At 44.1% G+C, this 18292-nt stretch overlaps 1 long non-coding RNA gene across 1 annotated transcript in view; it reads left to right on the top strand.

Annotated features, from left to right (window-relative positions):
• Positions 1-2590: 2590 nt before the first annotated feature.
• Positions 2591-18292, top strand: part of LOC306649161 — a 53529-nt gene continuing 37827 nt past the window's right edge. Inside the window, exon 1 of the long non-coding RNA XR_013760581.1 lies at positions 2591-2962. This is a non-coding gene — a long non-coding RNA (uncharacterized lncRNA). The remainder of the gene's footprint in view (positions 2963-18292) is intronic.

Genomic DNA, 18292 nt, shown 5'->3' with positions numbered 1-18292 from the left:
ACCTATGTCATGCCAACGTGGAAAAACTCTCAGGAATATTTACAGTTGGTCTTTAAACAGCAGTGGATATGAATAAAAGAGCAATATCTCACATCATTAGTCCATAAATATGCAGTTTAGTTTTATTTGTCAAATAAAATAACCTGAGATTGAACTGCCTAGCTGAAAGACACAGACACACAGACACCCATCACTTGCCCTTCTCCTGTCTGCAGCCCCTTCGGAATGTTCTTTTTTCAAATAAACCCTTCTCCCTCCTTTTCCCAGCTTTCCTGGGAAGAATCACTTAGGCAGGCTTCTCTCCCTCTGCCCCTTGAGGAATGCCAGCTGGGTCCTAGATTGTCACTGAGGTCACTGGTTCAAGCTCCTTGGGAACAGCTGGAGTCTCCTTTCCTTATTTACGAGAGCGTCATTTCCATTCTGTAAGAGTCTTAGGATGTGTGCTGGGCTGGAGGTCCTATGGCTGCTTGTGGGGGACACTTCAGGGGCAGAGTGGCAGGCCTCTGTTGTACCCCACCCTGGATTTCATGCCCTCAGACACCCAAATGGGATGGATAAATTGGTAGAGGCCCAGGAATGTGAGCAGGAAGACAGGGGCCTGTTCTTCCAGGGATATGGGACGTGTAGGTGTAGGGCAAAGGACCAGGGGCAATGTAGGGTGAAGGCCCAGCCCCATGACTTACAGCGTGTCCCATTTCATCTAGCTCTGAGTAGGAGAGGTTGGGTACAAGAGTGTGGCTCTTGCTTAGTTGAGTTGGCTGTCTGTCCAGAGTTAGTTGTTGCTGTGGATCTGGGAGGATGGGCTGGGTGGGCGTCTGGGATACTGCTTAAGGGGTGTGCTTGGGAAACCCCTCTCCAATGCCACTTGCCCCTCACCAGTCTCTGAAGAAGAGTCTTGGCTTGAACTTTATCTGACCTGGGTACTATTCAGCAGAAGCAGAACTGTTCTGATCTGAACTTTAAAGCTTCTTGGTCATTTTGAAAGCAGAAATGTTAAAGACAGTCTAACTAGGAGTCAACACACAACATCACCAACGCTCAGTGTATTCCATCTGAACTTTACCTCAGGAGGCAGTTTCTTTGTAAACAGGACCTTGACTTCCAGATGAACTCTCACCTTGTCAAGGCTCAGGTGAACTCTGAGACTCGTTCATGTTCAAATCCCCCTGCCCCCAAATTTAAGCTTTTTCTGGGTCAAGTATTGGACTTAGGATTCTGCTTGTGTCCTTTTTCTAGGTTTATCTTTTGCTTCCCCTCATATTCTTATGGAAACGATGATAAACCAGTAATGGATTTTAGACTGCAAAGTCACCAGCATCCACTAAAATATAAAGGTTGAAATACATAAATAAGACATAACTTTCAGTTAATATTGCTTTTTATTATTCTTAGGTCCTCAGATGCCACAGTTTGTTAAACTACTCTGTGTTACACACACACACACACACACTACCCCTATATATTTTCAGGTTTTCAGGTACTGGAGATCAAACCTGGGGGCACTCTACCACTGAGCTACATTGCAGCCTTTTTAAGTTGTATTATGAGGCAGGGTCTCACTAAGTTGACTAGGCTGACCTCAACTTGCCATCCCCCTGCCTCAGCCTCCTGAGTGGCTGTGATTACAGCCATGAGTGACTGTGCTCCTGCTGTGTTATGATTTTGAGGAGGAAGTTGATGACATGACATTCAAAGTCATTGTTTTTTTCCTGTCACAATGCCCTCTCTGCAGAGGCATACGTTTGTAAAAAATATTGTTTTATTATTATTTTTAGTTGTACATATTTATGGGATATGGTGCTATAATTCAATTTGTGTTTATAATGGGTCCTGAGCAAATCACAGGAGTTAGTATTTCCATCTCCTTAAACATTCTTTTAAAACTTTTTTTTGGTACCAGGGATGGAACCCAGGGGTGCTTAAACACTGAGCCACATTCCTAGCCCTTTTTAAAATTATTTTTTTATTTTGAGACAGGGTCTTACTGAGTTGCTTAGGGTCTCACCAAGTTGCTGAGGCTGGCTTTGAACTTGACATCCTCCTGCCTCAGCCTCCCAAGCTGCTGGGACTACAGGCATGTGCCATGGCGTCTGGCTCAAACTTTTGATTAAGGCTTTTGTGCTACCCACTGAGAGAAGATGTACAGTGAACTGAGGTTCCAACTCTTCTTAGGGATCCAGAAGCAACAGAGGGAATTCAAATAATTATAAAAGGTGGAAAAAGGAATGTGAATCAGGTTTTCCCGGTGACTGAACCATGGCCTCAGCTCAGGAGCTGGGAGTATGAAGCATGAACCCAAAGCTGAGTGGTGAGCTGGAAACAGGGACGTTTTGCAAGGCCTGTCTTGCAGTTTGATGAGAGCAGAGCAATTCTGACGTGATTTGTCCGGATGGTCTTTGGGACATAGGAGGGGCTGGCTTTTCTATTGCACATCTCCCATGAAATCTTACCCTTTTGGTGTCCTTGGGAGTTTCATCTTTTTAAGTGATGGTCATTTTCTTGGTGCCAAGATACTGTTTTTATACTCGAGCTCTTGTCAGAAATTGTGACATAAGACAGAAACTTACACTACTTGCCATGAACAGAAAGGAATGTGTCTTGTTAGCGGCGCAGGCAGGATACACAGCCCAGGCTGTCCGCTTTTATTGCTTTTGCACAGGAGAGGAAAATATCATCTGGCTCAACGATGCTATATCCTTGAAGAAAGAGGCAAGGTTTAACCCGAAGCACCGGAACAATGTGTTTCTGATGGCCGGCTCCTGCCGACCTCCAGACGTGGACTGTTGGGGAGTATGCTCAGACTCTGAGGGCGGCGTCTGGGCAGCAGAACATCTGCAGGCAGGTGGAGGAGACCCCCAGCAGCACTTTGTTTAACCACTGGAAACATGCCAGGTGTGGGATCTGGAGCCAAGGGTCTTCTAAGGTACAGACACATCCCCAGGGAAGTCATTCTCATGACCAGGTCTGTACCTGTGAGTTCCTCCTTCTTGACTTAAATGGGACTTGTACGTGTGAGGCATTCAAGGAATGGGGGCTGTCAGTCTTGGTCAGAAAACTGACCATACTAAAAAGATGGGGTCTTCATCATTTCTCCATAGATACCACTGAGAACAGTTGTATCTTTTAAATGCTTAGATTGAGCTCAGCTGTAGCACAGTGGGTTTGCCTGTTGTGAAAGAAGCTAATTCAGAGTTCCATGAAAAGTAACTTAAAAGACAGCTGTTGACAATAAGTAAAAGTTTAGTAAGAGGTTTGAAACTAAACTCCTCTAGTCTGGGTTTGTCATCTATAAAGTCCCTTAAGGGCAAGCTGGACTCTCCCCGACCCCCACTGACAGAGAATACTTTTCCTGGGGGTAGGAGTCCCCCAGGTCCTAGCTGGTCCCTTTTTAGCTATAGGTCACAGTTTTGGCCTGATGTCTGCAGAGAACAGAAGGGTCAACTCCCCAGAGGAGGGAGGAGCTGCACCTTTGAAGGAGAAATTTAAAACATTTCTAAAACATCCCTAAACTTCTTCTGGGAGAAAAAGTTCTAAATGAGGAAAAGAGTCTCCGCTATTTCAAGGTCTTGGATTCATTCCCTTTCTGGCATTGGGGAGCAGCTGTGCAAATTTTTCCTCCAGAAATGGAGGAAGACTGATTTAGCAGGTTTGCAAAGAGCCCACTTATGATGCACCTTCAATCCTGCTTTAAGGTAAAGCTCCTTGTCCTGAATAGAAAACAGAGAAGGATCTGAGTGTTGGGCATGTTTGTCCTACCCTGTGTCACGATGTTCTAACGGAATGAATGACCAGTGGGGCAAATCATTTAGGAAAAAGACCAAAGTAAACTATGGGGCCCCAAATCCCTGCCACCGTTGGAAGGACTCCTGAGGGTCCTTATCAGTTTGTATTAACCTGCAGTGTGAGTATCCAAGGTGACCACACAATTAACTCTTCGTTTAGGGGACTGTCTGGGGGAAGCACTGACAACTTGAGGCAGGATGGATCTTAGTTTTGCATCTCCAACTAATAGCTAGAGAGCTTATCAATAAGAGATGCTCAATAGATCTGATTGAATATTGGATTCACACTTCATTGACCACCCTCCCTCCACCCCCATGCCATAAGACTATGCAAAGGTAGGATAGGAAATGTCGAGGGTCAAGTTTCAAATACACAAAACATATGTCTTTGTGAGAATATCAGTGTTCTTTTCTCATGGTTTCTAAACAATGAAGCTTTCTTTTTTTTTTTTTTTTGTTTTTTTTAACAATGAAGCTTTCTAAACAATGATGATTGCACTGCGATGCATGCCTTGGACCAAAATTGGAACCCAATGGCCACTGCTGGGGGAAATTCTGTGTCCCACAGATTGGACATGTACCCAACAATACACACAGGTCTAGGGCCATGACGGTCATGGGGGCATAAGTAGGAGGGAGACTCAATGGGAAGATTGGCATGAACCACTCTGAACCTTAGACCAGGGTCCCAAGGGTGGGTCAGTCAACAGAGGTGGAGGGAGCTGGAGGAGAGGTCAAAGGTGGGAACAGCAAGCAACTGTGGCAGAGGGAGGGGAGGGGGTACTTCATTTTGGAAAGACACGTGGTATGATACAGGGTGAGGCAAAGTCAAAGGAGGAAGAGTGACAAGGAAAATCTGTTTGATGACTGAATTCCAGGATGAAAGCCCCAGCCTCCTGTGACAGGGACAACCAAGGCTGTGGACTTTTGTGCTTCAGTCAATTAAACTTGGGTGTGGGAAACTTCAAAGGAAAACCATTCTAGTAAAAATTTAACAAGCTCTATAAGCTCTGGGCTGGCTTAGGGGATGTATGTGAAGCCACAACAACACGAGGCCCCATCCCCCAAGGGTAAATGATTCCAGATCTGGGTGCAGATGTGTCTGAGGAAAGTTTTGTTTCTAAAGATAAAGCTTATCACAGAGAGTCTCTCTTGAAGAGAGGGACACTCAGGTGAATCAGGATGGACCAGGGAGGAAGGAGAAACTGGGAGGAATGGCCTTGGATGAAGCACCACAACTAAATTAGGGGGTGCAAGCCACCCAGTGCACTCCATCTGGGGTTTTCCTCCAAGTCTCCTTCTCTATGACAGATGACATCATCGCATGTGACCGACTTAGGACAAAACCTCAGGAGCCTCTTAGATACGAAGTAGTGTCACTTCTCAGGTGAACCCGAGCAGTTTTTAGTTGAAGAACAAAATAATCAAACAAATCCATCAAACACTACTACTAATAATAATTACCAGAAGAAAGCCCAGTGCCGTGGCTGGTTCCTGGAGGACTGCATCTGCTCACGCCATCACAACACGGTACCATCTCAGTTGTTCCCTTTTTTGTTCCAGAGACAGGCAAAAAAAAAAAAAAAAAAAATTATTCATGAACTGCCTATCCCCCTGATAATACAAATGCACCTGTAAATAAATATATCAATGTCTACACACAATGCATATTTATGCGGAATCCATACTCTTGGTGATTCTTTAGTTACCAAGAAAATGTCCTTTTGAGCTTAAGAAATAACACCGCTAATTCAGTCTTGGGGTTTGGGGTAAAGTTGGACTATCTGCAAATCAAAAGGTGAGGCTAATTAAGTGGCATTCATTGGGGATTTGGAAATAAAGAGGTTTCTCGTGGGAAGGTAATTATATCTTCATTGACCCTTACATGGTCCTCCTACCCCCAGTGGCGGGAGCTCTCTGCCTCGCCGTGTGACATCTCCTTTCGGGATGAGCTGCCCGTCACCTCGCAAAGGCCCCCTCTCCACGGATGCGTTTTCTAATCAGTTCACATGATTGAGCTCCCACCAAGTGATGCTTTACTTAATTCCTCTCCGCCTGTAGGGTGTGAGGCTTGGAGGGCCTCTCATCAAAACTTTGGAGTGCTCTGTCAGTTTGAAAAGAACATGACCTTTAAATTGTATCAGTATGTTTGCTGGTGCATAAGGGAAAGGAAAAGGTTCGTCCTGATGGAAAACCACTCAGAGACCAAGGAGTAATTCAGAGGGAACCAGCCCAGGAAGGTAATTTGTTTATATATAATTTGCTAAGTGGGGCGAGAATGAGGACCACTTACCTACTGGACGTGAAAGGCCTGAGAGGTGAGGTTCAGGGACATGTAGCTGGTCTTCGGTATTTTTCTTTCCTTGCGTCTCTCTTCTGAGCTACAGACCTTGCCACGCTGTTATTACAATAGGTAAAATTCACACATTCTTATTATTGCAATAAAGGATAGACTGTCAGCAAGAAGCTCCTTCTATTCAGCAGTTGGTTCTGGAGTTGAGTTGTCACCTCCTCCAGAAGAATTAGCCAGGGCTGTTGTGAGACAGAGGGACCCAAGTAGGAAGGTGAGGGCTGGTTTCAAAAGAGTTTACTAAAAACAGCTTTTTAAAGAGCAAGACATAAATTCTCACTTTATTTTGAAAGTTTTATTAGAACAAAAAGAACTTGGAATCCCGTCTGTTTCCTACACCTATCCCCCCCATTTTTAAAATTCATATAATGTGTGTAGTTTTGATTGCATTTATTTTTGTAATTATTTTAGATGTTATGCGATTTGAATTTAGGAAGACTTTAATTGTGGACCCTTCTGGGTTGGGTTTGGTTACTACTCCCCTCTTCTTGCTAGTGAAAATATTTTGATTTATAAGGCAGAGAAAAACCCCAGATAATGGACATTCTCTGGCGTAAGGAAGTGACCAAAAATAACAATTTGGGCTTAGGGGAGACATTCTTATTTTATTTTTATTTGTGACATCTTTATCTTTCAGAATTGAGAAAGTTGCCCACATTATCTCTCCTCTCTACTGAAGGGAGTGCATGCTTGTGGAGAGGGGAGGCCACTCGATGTCCCCATCTTAGTTTGCCTGGTTGTAACATTGGGATGGGACACCTCTCTCTTCTGTTGAGGGTTATGTTATTTATGGAGAGTAATAATTTTGGAGGAAAAAGGTGCCTTCCTCCAAAGGAACACACATTAAGGAGCAACTATCTCGGTGGTCTCTTTCCATAAACATATTGCAACTAGACAATGTATTTGCTCTTTGCAGTGGGAAAGAGCAATGAGCAAGTTCCTGACTCCAAGTCCTGTTTATCCTCATGTTGTGAAGCATAATCATTTGTCAGCTTAGGTGAAGCCCCTGTGCCCAACCGCAAGCAATGGTGCTGTGAAGTATCGACTGAGTCTGGGTTCCTAATGCAAAATGCAAAATGGGAATTGAAACATACTTGATGGAATTAAAACATTAGTATTGGCTTTCAGCTTTTGGTTCTCTAGCTTCTATAATAAATGCAGAGCATCTTGGAAACAAAAGCCAACAAACCAACAGCAAACAGCCAGGCTCCTCTGCAAGGTAGAGGAGGCAGAAAACCTTGCTGCAAGATTTCAGAATTGATTTTTCCCCAGTGTGGACTCCAGTGACTGTTTCATCTCTAACTTCGACATACACTTTTCATTTATTTTATTTTTACCATTGATATGTGAAGACAGTGGCATGCTAGATAAATGAAATAATCCTGATTATCACAATAAGCCATATACAAGGAATCTTAAGAAAGTGCCATAAATAATCTAACAGGTTCATCCTTGCTTTTATATCAGATTATATAAGCATGCACATGGTCTGAGCCTTTGGCACAGAAGAGCTTACAATAGCATGGGATTTGGCATCTGACCTCTGACAAGGACATCTATAAGGGACTTAAAAGAAAGGCTTCAATCATACGTGATCTACACATGGACTCTTAGAAGTCTGTACTTCATCAAATAAGTTTAGTACTCAATGTGTAAGGCACTGATATGTTGTGGTTGTGCCTCTCTGCCTTTGATATGGGTTCATATTAGTCTTAAACTTGGGACTCTGAGTGGAATGGATGACCAGCGCCTTTTAAACTTGAAGTAACCCAGGTACAGTGCTTTGATTCTATTTCCTCAAGGGTCTCAGGACACTTGTGTTCGGGTTACTACCCCCGATGCTCACCAAGGGTTAATATGCTAGGGCAGGAAAGCAAAATGGCGCCCCTGGACTACATTTGGATTCTATACATATCCACTCTTTTATGCTTGTGAGGTTTTTTAACAATCTCAGTGCAAAGCAAAGAAATCCAGGGTAAAATTTTCTGTGACCTGTTCAAACACTCCTCTATTTCCTCTTCCCTCCATCTCAGAACTTGATGTTTCAAACATTGACGTGGTTTGGAGTCACTTTTCCTCAGTCCCAATGAATCCTGAGCCCTGGAAAAACAAGAGGGTAAATGGGGAGTGAGGAGGGTTAGGGGACACTGAGATACTTTATCTACCCCAAATCTGTCTACTCAACGAGTGTTGGCCCTGATGGACAGATCCAAGGGGAACCCATTGCTTGTCTCCTCATTTCCTCCCAGGGGTCTCGGGCTGGGCCCCAGAGTATACACCAGGCAAGGGCGACTTATCCTGATATAACCCGAAGATGTCTGGTCCTTTCATGTCGTAAGTCTCTGTTGCTTTGTTAGGCTTTCCCTCTAAGGAGCCCTTGGATTACACTGCTAGATTTGCGCCTTCGAGTCAACAAGATTTGCTCGACCCCCAAGTCTCATTAATTTTAGGCCCTTAACTCCAAGTTTCCAGGATTGTATCTGGCATCCCAGCCATCCCTCCCCAGAGTTCATCCCCAGGGTTACTGAGGGGGGTTGCGGGGAGCATGTGGGAGACCCTGTGACCTCAGCCTGCAGAGCTGTTCCCCAGGACCTGTACTCTGAGGAGCTCAGGATAATTTCTGAAGACTTCCCCAGGGGGTGAGACTGGTATGGGGCTCCCTGGTTGGTGCCCATGACTGGCATATTCAATTTTGGCTAGAGGGTGAGTAGTTTGGCTTTTGGAACTGAGGGATATTGTCCTGAGGTCTGTAACTTTCTTGAGACTTGGGCCTGACTAGGCAAGGTAAATCTGTGACTCTCCAGACACATTTTGGGTGAATTGGTTTCAGCTTTCACAAAATGCTAATGTTGATTTTGTTTACGTCTGGTTGCATTGTTTTTCACTTTAAAATTACAGCTTTAGTACATTAAGCTAATTTCATAATACTGTATTAACTTAATATTCCATAAATCACACATGTCAGATTGCCTTGTTACGGATGCACAAAACCCAAATTTACTACTCACACTCTGCAAACACATGTATTCATAATTTGCTCCAGCGAGCCCTGTGCCACCATATAGGGTTAAGGAATTACACATTCCAGTGCCAGGCCCGGATCATGTGGTGCTCTCTCTCTCTCTACAATTGTTCTCTATACAAATTGAAACAATATATTTCCAGCCATTTTCATAGTTGTAATTACTAGCAAAAATCGTAATACCGCGAACATATTTTAAACACCTGCGCTTTTGGTCCAATTCATTTTTTTTAAAGCTGTTTCCATTTGAATAAGGTTGAGAAAGCTCACCCGCGGTAGCAATCGCAGGGTATGTTTTTCCTGGGGAAGATTATAACTTTTGACTTGGAAGGAAGAGGTAAAGAAATTGGCAGAAGAAACTCAGCTTTGCATCCTCTCTCTCTCTCTCTCCCTCTCTCTCTTCACCTTGGCAAAAAGGATGTTACTGCAGCTAGATTGCTTTTCCTATGTTCTCTGGTCCTCTTGCAAGGGTGCGAGGTTCTATGCTCAAGCCTGGCTTGCTAGTTCCGGGGAACAAAGGGATACTGTCCGTGGGGGAAATGGTGGTGGGCTGGGGCGGCCGTGGAGCCTCTGTAGGTTTTTAAGCACACACTGTCTAATCGGGCTCTGACAAGTCCATTGTAAATCAAAGGTCTGGTAAGTGGGGATGCCAGAAATGTTTGATCTCCTTCCAAGCCTTGAAACAACTTGCTTATTTTTTCTGCAGTTTGGCTCCTCACTAAAATAAAACATTGCGAGATGAATGTTCTGACGGGTCATTGTGTGTCAAGCTGTCACTCTGTAATGGTTACATATTTCAGCTGGATTGAGGTGGTGCCGGTTGGGGGAGGTCTGGGAGAAAGAGAGGGAGAGAGGGAGGGTAAGGAAGGAGACAAAGAGTAACAAGATTTCTGCTCTCTCCTTGTGGCTGATCTTCATTTAAACCAAACACTTGTCATGTTCAGGGGAAGTTTTATAAATTTTTAATGATATTGGGTACAACTGGTGCTTTGAAATTTGCTGTACTTTAATTTTTTCTTCGTTAGCAAAGGTTCACTAATGCATTGAAGTGCTAAGAGCGTATCCTAGGGATGCCACGATAATTGTGTTGTTAATAATATTGTGGCACTAGTAATGTTCTCCTGGTAATCAAGGCATGAGATTTTTTTTTAATATATTCAGTTATTACACTGCATCTCGTACAAATCATGTCAATTACAATTGCCAGCCTGTGACAGTTAAAATAATTGTATACGTTTTCTAGAATTTTCCATTGGCTTGGCTAATCAAGCTAAAAAAAAAATCAACACATTATTTGCATTAATTTTGTTTCTAGTCTATTTCCACTCCTAAATCATTTGTCCATCTACTTCAAAAGGCAGAACAGTAAGTATTTTAATAATAAATATACAAACACATTCACACCAACCTAATTTAAGAATACTTCTATAGGTCTAGCAGGACGGAATCATCTGGTAGGAATGTTTTGTGTGACTGGGTTTATGACTTTAACTAGTGTGCATGCATGCTGATATTGAGTTCACATTGTATACACTTGGGATACATGGATGCTGTGTGTATATAGACAAATCTTGTAAGAACGTTCGTTTTAGCATTTTCTATTTCCGTATTCAGTCTGTAGTTCTGTCTAGGTCAGGAAAATTGCATGATTTTGATCTTTCCTTTTTGCCTTCACTGAAATAGCTCAATATTCCTCTGCACCAGGAAATGATGTATGTAATACTTTGTAGAACGGCACTGCAAATTTGCAGCTTAAACACTAGTCTTCCACTTCTGTGAGTTCTACCTCCTGACCGGCACTGAAGCTTGCTTTATTTAGAACTAAAATAGCTAAACACTCAAAAAGTCCTGAACATGTGAAACTGGCTGCACATGGAATCCCCTGCGGTGTCTCAGCAAATTTCCCCAAAGCCTGGGCTCCCTCTCTCTCTCTCTCTCCTTCACCCAACATCCCTCCCTGTCAAGCCCAAGAACAGGGAAGGTTTTTGGTTACAGTGAGGTGTTTTGAACGAGGACCCCAGGGTGCCCAGGAGAAAGAGAAGAGATGGTGGGTGGCTCACTGGGGAACCCTGTTGTACCTGGCTGCCTTCGGGCCTGGGGACAGTGGATTGGGATGCCTCTTGGCCAGACCCTGAAGAGTGGGTCAGCCTGACTTGTTTTTGCTGTAGAAAAGACAGAAAGCAAGCAGGGAGCATCAATTTCTCAAGGAGCCCTCGAAAAAGGAGCAGCAGCTTTTGCAAAATAACAAGTTGCAGAAGGATCTAAGAAATGACAGGTAGACATGATAGGATTATTTGAGAAATTATTGGGCAGCCCGGTGATATTATTTAGAGAATAATAAGTAAGCTTCCCGATTCCCCAGGCTCTCCTCACCCCCCCACCACTCCAGCCCCTTTGCTCCCCATACTCTTCTAAGTCATGTCCCTGGCATCAGGATTTTGCATGAAGATCAGTGGCTACAGGTTATGGGGGTCAGGGCAACAAAATGTTTTTTTCTCCTTTTTAATGCAATCATATTCTCTTAAACATGGCTTGAACAAATCATCTCTCAAAACGTAGAATTTATTTCTCAACTTTGCCTGGAGGTACAGCAGCAAGAACAGATTTTTTCCCTCTCTCTGGCCCTTTGAGTCCTGACCATACAGAATGGATGGCTTTAGAACTGTACACGGACAGGAAAATCAATGTGTCATACCAGGAGGCTTCAGGGGTTAGGTTCCCATGTCCATGTCAACAAGGCTATTGGTTTTTTTAATGCTCCAAAGTTATCACTTCCCGGCTGCTAGATTCACCACTGTGACTTGTGTGGTCAAACCTTAACAAAAGAATTTCCTTTTGCCCACTGCTCAGTAGCATGGAATTTAATTATTGCTCTGAGAGAATTTTTCCAAGTATGACAATCTAAAACAAACAGACAGGCCCCAATTGTAGCCGTTCCTGGCTGGCATGTTGCGGGATCGGGGATTTTGTTGGGGGCCAGACCACCATGTTTGTACCAGGCTTCAGCTCTGAGGCAGGATGGGGAGCTCTCTGGTGGGTCTCTGCTACTTCTGGATGCTTTGGGGAAAGCAGCTTGCTGTTAAAGAGATCAACCTGGCCTTCTTTGGTAGGGTCATCCTGTCTGTTGGAGTTGGAGTTGGGAGTCCGGGGCAGCTGGGACTGTGGGCATCCTCCTCCTACTTCGACTGCTCTGTTTTAGACTTCAATTTGCAGTAGATTTATCTGTCATCAGGTGAATACCTTGTAAATGCAAATAATACTCATCATGATTGGATTTTAAAACAAGTCTCCAAAAATGAGGGCTTGGCTAAATCTGTCAATTTAATCAGTCCATTTGGTTGACCGAGTTGGGGGGAGTCCCTGCACCCAACAGCAGCTGTGGATGGAGACCTTTATTTTCTGGGATCTGTCCAGCTTGCATCTGCACAGGATCTAGACCCCTCCCGGGCAGACACTGGGCCTGGCCGACCCTGTGCCCTCCTAAAACGGCCCTTTGATCTGGGTTTGGTCTTTGCTGCCCCCTCCCCCACCTGCTTTTCCCTGGGCTGTCCTGTCGGCGGTGACACAGTGCTAACGCCACAGCGCTGGAGGCCACAGTGAGCATTGCTCACTCGCAGCAGGCGGATGAAAAGGCAGTGCAGATGTAATTTGTTTTCAATGGCTGTTTCAAAAGAATAATTGTGGTGACATTGCGGGATCAATATTATAGATTTTTGTTTTCAAGTACACTGTATGTGTGGTGCTAAGGGGAGGCAGGAAATACAACACTGCAGCCTGAATACAATAAAAATGGATTGAGGTCTGCGGGTATTTGTCGGCTGCTAGCCATCACGGGTTTGGAACATCATTGGTGGGATTACAGAGTTTGTCCTTTGGGTTGGTATTTCATGGGGAAATGTGTGCACATTTCCTGTAGTTTTCTCCTTTTACTTCTTTTGGGACCTGTTTCTTTAAGCTTGTATAAAGGAACTGGAGATGAGGTTCCATAACCCGAACCTTGGCTTTACTTGTTCACGGAGGTGGAGGTGGCTTGGGGTGTCAGGCTGTGTGTTCTGGGGAGGGAGTGTGAAGACCTATGGCAGGGGCTGAACGTTTTCACCAGAAACCAGTAGCTCCTAATCTAGGTTGGGTGTCAGATGACTCCAGAAACCCAGTATTTCTCTAGTTCTTCATGTGGGGCTTCTAAGGGACGGGTCTCTCCATAAGTGTTGGTGCATCTTGGTGGATAGAGACATCTGTGACTGTGGGCTCAGTTCCCCCAGGCTCCCCTGGGAATGAATGGCTTAGGTTGCAGCCTGGGCCTCAGCTGGGACAGCATCTCCTTGGAGAAGCTCTCTGCTCAGGAAGCTTGTCTGAGCATAAAGACTGTTGCTTTAAAACCCCGTGAACATCAGGTGAGGTGATGAAGGCCTCCCCATTTAAGGCAGGTTTCCTGACTCTGGGTAACTAGACAAAAATGTAGATCCTAGGGTGAAAATTATATGAACAAAGAATTAGTAATAAAGCTGAATAAATGTAATGAGATGTGAAAGAGAGCATGGTGCATGCTTCCCCCCCTGTCTTTTGTAATTAGCCCTTGAAAGAAATGGAAATCCTAGCAAAATACCTTTCTAGTCGCTGGCTTCACATTGCAAATGGGAATGATTTGTTTGGGGGGGGCGAGAGCATCAGCAGGTAGAGAGCAGGATTAAAAGGACAGCTAGACCGTGAGCGCTGGAGTTTCCTGGCTCAACTGAGTCATTTGACAGATGGGAAACTGAGGAACAATCATTCCTAGGGCTCTGCCTGGCCTCCCAGTGAGTTTGAACAGACTGTGTATTTGGCTTTCAGCTCGAAGTTTCCCAGAGCCCATGAATGGGCCCTGTTTCGGGTTCAGGGTTTGACTCCCCACTCCCCATATCCTTGGGTTCTGAGTCCTTTGATTCAACCCTTTGTGGATAGAAAATATTTGGGAAAAATTGCATCTGTACTGAACATACACGGACTGTTTTTTGTCGTCAACCATAATAACAATTTACATAGCATTTTTATTGTATTAAGAATTATAAATAGTCTAGAGATGATTTAATGTATAGAAGAGATGTGGATAGGTTATATGCAAATTCCAGAACATTTTACACAAGGGGCTTGAACATCCTTGGAGTTTGGTGTCTACAGGGTATCCTCTAACCCATGGATACGGAGTCAATTGTATTTTGTTTGGAAACCGCAGTGTCTTTTTTTGTTCGTTTGTTTTCTTTTTCTTTCTAATTGAGGACAAATATAAAATGGGTAGAGTTCTGCAGCAATCCAGTTTTACATTCTTTTGAAAAATAGGAATACCCAGCAATGCTGGAGTGTGTCCTGCGTGGCAGCGTCTAGCTGGAGTGTAGTCCCTTGCACTTGAGCTTGTGGGCCTATCTTCAGTAGGGTTCACACCACTTGACTGTTTTCCTTTTCGGAGGTGTACCAGGGACTGTTTTCTCAATTTAGCCATGTGCTGAATGCCAGGGATACATATCCCTTAGAGTTAAGCTTTCCTTAGTCCTACTAAGTGCAGAATACAATTAGTAAGTATGACCCAATCAGCACTTTGTGCCCTTGAACACCCTATGTTCTCAGCATGTGATACAAACTGTCTGGAAAAAATAAAAACCCAAGCAGCTACACATTTGAACATAGGCAGGTGTTCATGTTCGCACTTCCTGAGGATTTAATTCAATAAATGCTAACTAAGCTCCTTGCTTGAGACTCAGATGAGAGCGAACATCCTCTCTCAAAGAACTCAGTCTAAGGAATAAACATAGATTAATTACCCAAGATTAGGTATTGCTTACTGAGTTCCCCTGGATACTAGACCTGGTGACTACATGTTAAGTTGTAGGACAAGAAAAATATCACAAAAGACAGCAGTAATGAGAAGTTTGAATCTAGTTAGAGAAGTTAGCATCTTATTCACTAATTTAGCAGATGTTTATTGTCAGCTTGGCATTAGGCATTGTATTGGGTGGTGGAGCTATAATCATAAGCAAAATAGACATCAATCAAAGAGTGACACAATTGTATCATTCAAACTAATAAGGGTTATGAAAGAAGAACACAGCATTATAAGCAGATATAACAGGACTCTGATCAAATCTGGAGAAGAGCCAAGATTTCTATGAAGAGGACATTTAGTCTGAAGGTTGCAGGATGAACAGAGTATGCCAGAACTTTCTGTGCAGAGGAATTAGTATGTGCAAAGGCTCTGGGGCAGGAGGAAGCAACCAAAGAAATGTCAATGCAGCTGGAACAAAGTGTGCACAAGGAAGAGGCATGTGAAGAGGAGCTGCAGAGATCAATTGGTGGGTGCCAGACCAAATAGGACCTCACAGCCCAGGTTAAGAGCTTTGTGGTCTTTGATCTCAGAGGAAGAGGAACTGAGAAGAGTTGTGGCATGTGTGTGTGTGCTCACATAATGACAAACAGATCTGTCTTTTAAGGCAAGCATCTATCCTAAGTCAAATTCTCCAAGAATCAGATTCTGAAACTCAGAGATGTGTATGGAGCATGTTCATTGGGGAATGCTCTTAGGAACATCAACCGTGAAAGGTAAGGAAAGCAAGATGCAGCAGAAGGAGAAGTTGCACTGAACAGAGGCCCCAGGAAATACTACAGAGCACGCTGAGCAGGAAAGGCTCTGCAAAAAGTCCTGCACTGGGGCAAAGACAGTTGAGTTTGGGGCCTCATCCTGCTGCACCCCACTACATCATCCAGTCATGGATGTGGGCTGTCTCTGGGGAGCAAGTCTCATCTTGGATAAGGCTACTTTCTTCAACTAAGAATGACTTCCAATGAGGGACTCAGCAGACAGCTCTCAACCACCCATAATCTGAGAAGCTGGAATGAGGAACACGCGCACTACATGGGTCTGATTGTTTCATTAATAATTTTTGTACATGACTCTTCCAGGAGCCTGATTGGTTTCTTTTCCAGGGGAAACTGATAAGAGGAGTGTTAATGGACAAACTTCAAACCTCACCACTGCACCTGATCTCTGGGTCACCTGTTACGCATCATCCACTCTCTGTCACTCATGATTCTCCTCATCCTTGCCCAACACTTTCATTGATCTAAGTTGCTCACTGGGTTCAGTGATCAGACCCTCGTCTCTAAAAGGTCTGGTTCTCTGGTTACCATGTCCTCCAGTCGTGACTGCTGCAACTCACTGACTTATTTTCAAGAAAGGACTCTGGTAAAAAGGGATGCCTTAGGATCCGGGGGCTGCCTCCATTATGTAATAAGAGCTCCAGTCCTCCAATCTTTCTAGCTAGACTTCTTAGCATAGGAACCCCAAGTGAACAGGTTTCAGTTGTAGACAAAAACGTGATGGGGCTCTCTTGCCAAGTTCCCTGGTGGAACAGTTCCTAGTCTGGGAATTAGGACCTTTAGATTTACAAAGACTAGAGCCAGGGGGATAGGAAGTACCAATGCCTCATAGATCACTGGGAAGGATGTGAGTGGGGCCTCTTCTCCTACCTTTTACTTCCTGATTCCATGAAATCAGGAAGTCCTACATTTTGGGGACACAGAATCCTACAAATTTCATTGCTTCTGAGTCCTAGAGAAGGACATCCTCTTATTTTACTGTATTATCTCCAATTTGGTGCCTGAGCCAAATCTTCAAAGGGTCCTTCAATTGCTCTATCAACCTGGCAACTTCCTTTGTGTTGTGGGAAGAGACAGAATCCGTGGATTTCTGGTCATGTTCCCATGGTCATAAGCAGGGAACTTTATGTGAAATCTAGTTTTAGTGGAAATCCTTGGTGAACACAGCTAGCTAGATCCCTGTGGGCAGGAAAGGGAAACTCATATTCAGAGTACGTGTCAATTCCAGCCAAGTTGGATTGCTACCTTTATCAAGGTGGAAGGGGTCTCATGTAATCGAGTTGCCCCCAAGTGGATGGCGAGCTGTCTTGAGAAGTGAAGCCAAGCTGGGGAACACAGCACTGGTCTCTGTGATTGGCAGGGTAAATGTTTGACAGTGGTGGTAGCTAGGTCAGTCCTAGAGAATAGAAGCCCATGACATTGGATCCACGCATAAGATTTGTGCTGCTATGTTTTTGCTCCATTCATGAGGCCATTGTGCTGGCACAATGGCAGAGTCTGGCTCATATCAACTGGCTGTCATTTTTTCCTACTTGATTTTTTTAGTGCTCCCTCCAAGATGAATGCACCCCGATGGACGTTATCATGCAACATCACGATGCTCCCACTTTTTGCCCCCTCACAGATCCATCTACAATCCGCTTTCCTAGACTTCATTGTCTGTGGTTTCCTGATTTTTCCTCCTTCCAGAACTCTTGGCCAACCAGCTGCACCTTGCCACTGCTTATGGTTCTATAAATATTCTTTATGTCGGGCCACTTCTTTTTCTGCACAAAGTGAATTTAGCTTCACCACCTGAAGCTCAGGCTATTGGGAAGATTTTTTTCCTTGCTGCAGCCTTTCAAGGTCATGACTATGTGGGATTAGGGTAGAGTATTGCTAAGTTTGCAGTTTATATATACATACTAAGCCAAGACCCAAGCATAGCCTTTTCTCCTTCCCCCACCAGGTCGTCATAAGTGTCTCTGTGATTCCATAGATGCTATCTAAGGATTCAGAGGCTGGTACAACAGCAGGGGTCATGGAAGTCTGGAATACCAGCTTATATGTCTTACTTGTGCCTTGTGGCCCTAATCATGCCAATCCTAGATTAAATCCTTTCATCTTACAATTCTGAATAACTTATTGATCTACCTGACTTCAATGATTTGATGACTGTGACAAAATCCAGTTCATGATAGATATCTCTGACCACCTGACCACGTGGTAATCTAACATTCCATGGGTAGGCAGTTTGTTTATGCTACAGCCCAGGAATATACCAGGAGCTGTTCTTTTTATTTATTTTTTTATTCTTATATGGTATTTATTTCCTTTCTGCATAAGCTCCCCTGCCAGTGATCTCTGTGTCTGCTAGGTCATAAGGAATTGCCTGGATCCTGGTCCTGTTGCAGAGTCCTTTCCTGAGCAGTGTCCCTTTTGAGGCTGGAAGACATTCTTGTCACTCAGTAAATGAATTGGAGCAATATTCTGAAATGAGGAATAGCTGCCTTCAGAACCCATGGGGGCCTA

This window comes from Sciurus vulgaris (genome assembly GCF_902686455.1).
Source record: "Sciurus vulgaris genome assembly, chromosome: 17".
NCBI classification, from domain to species: domain Eukaryota; kingdom Metazoa; phylum Chordata; class Mammalia; order Rodentia; family Sciuridae; genus Sciurus; species Sciurus vulgaris.
Note: the sequence above shows the minus strand (reverse complement) of the source record. Positions and strands in the feature narration are given on the sequence as shown.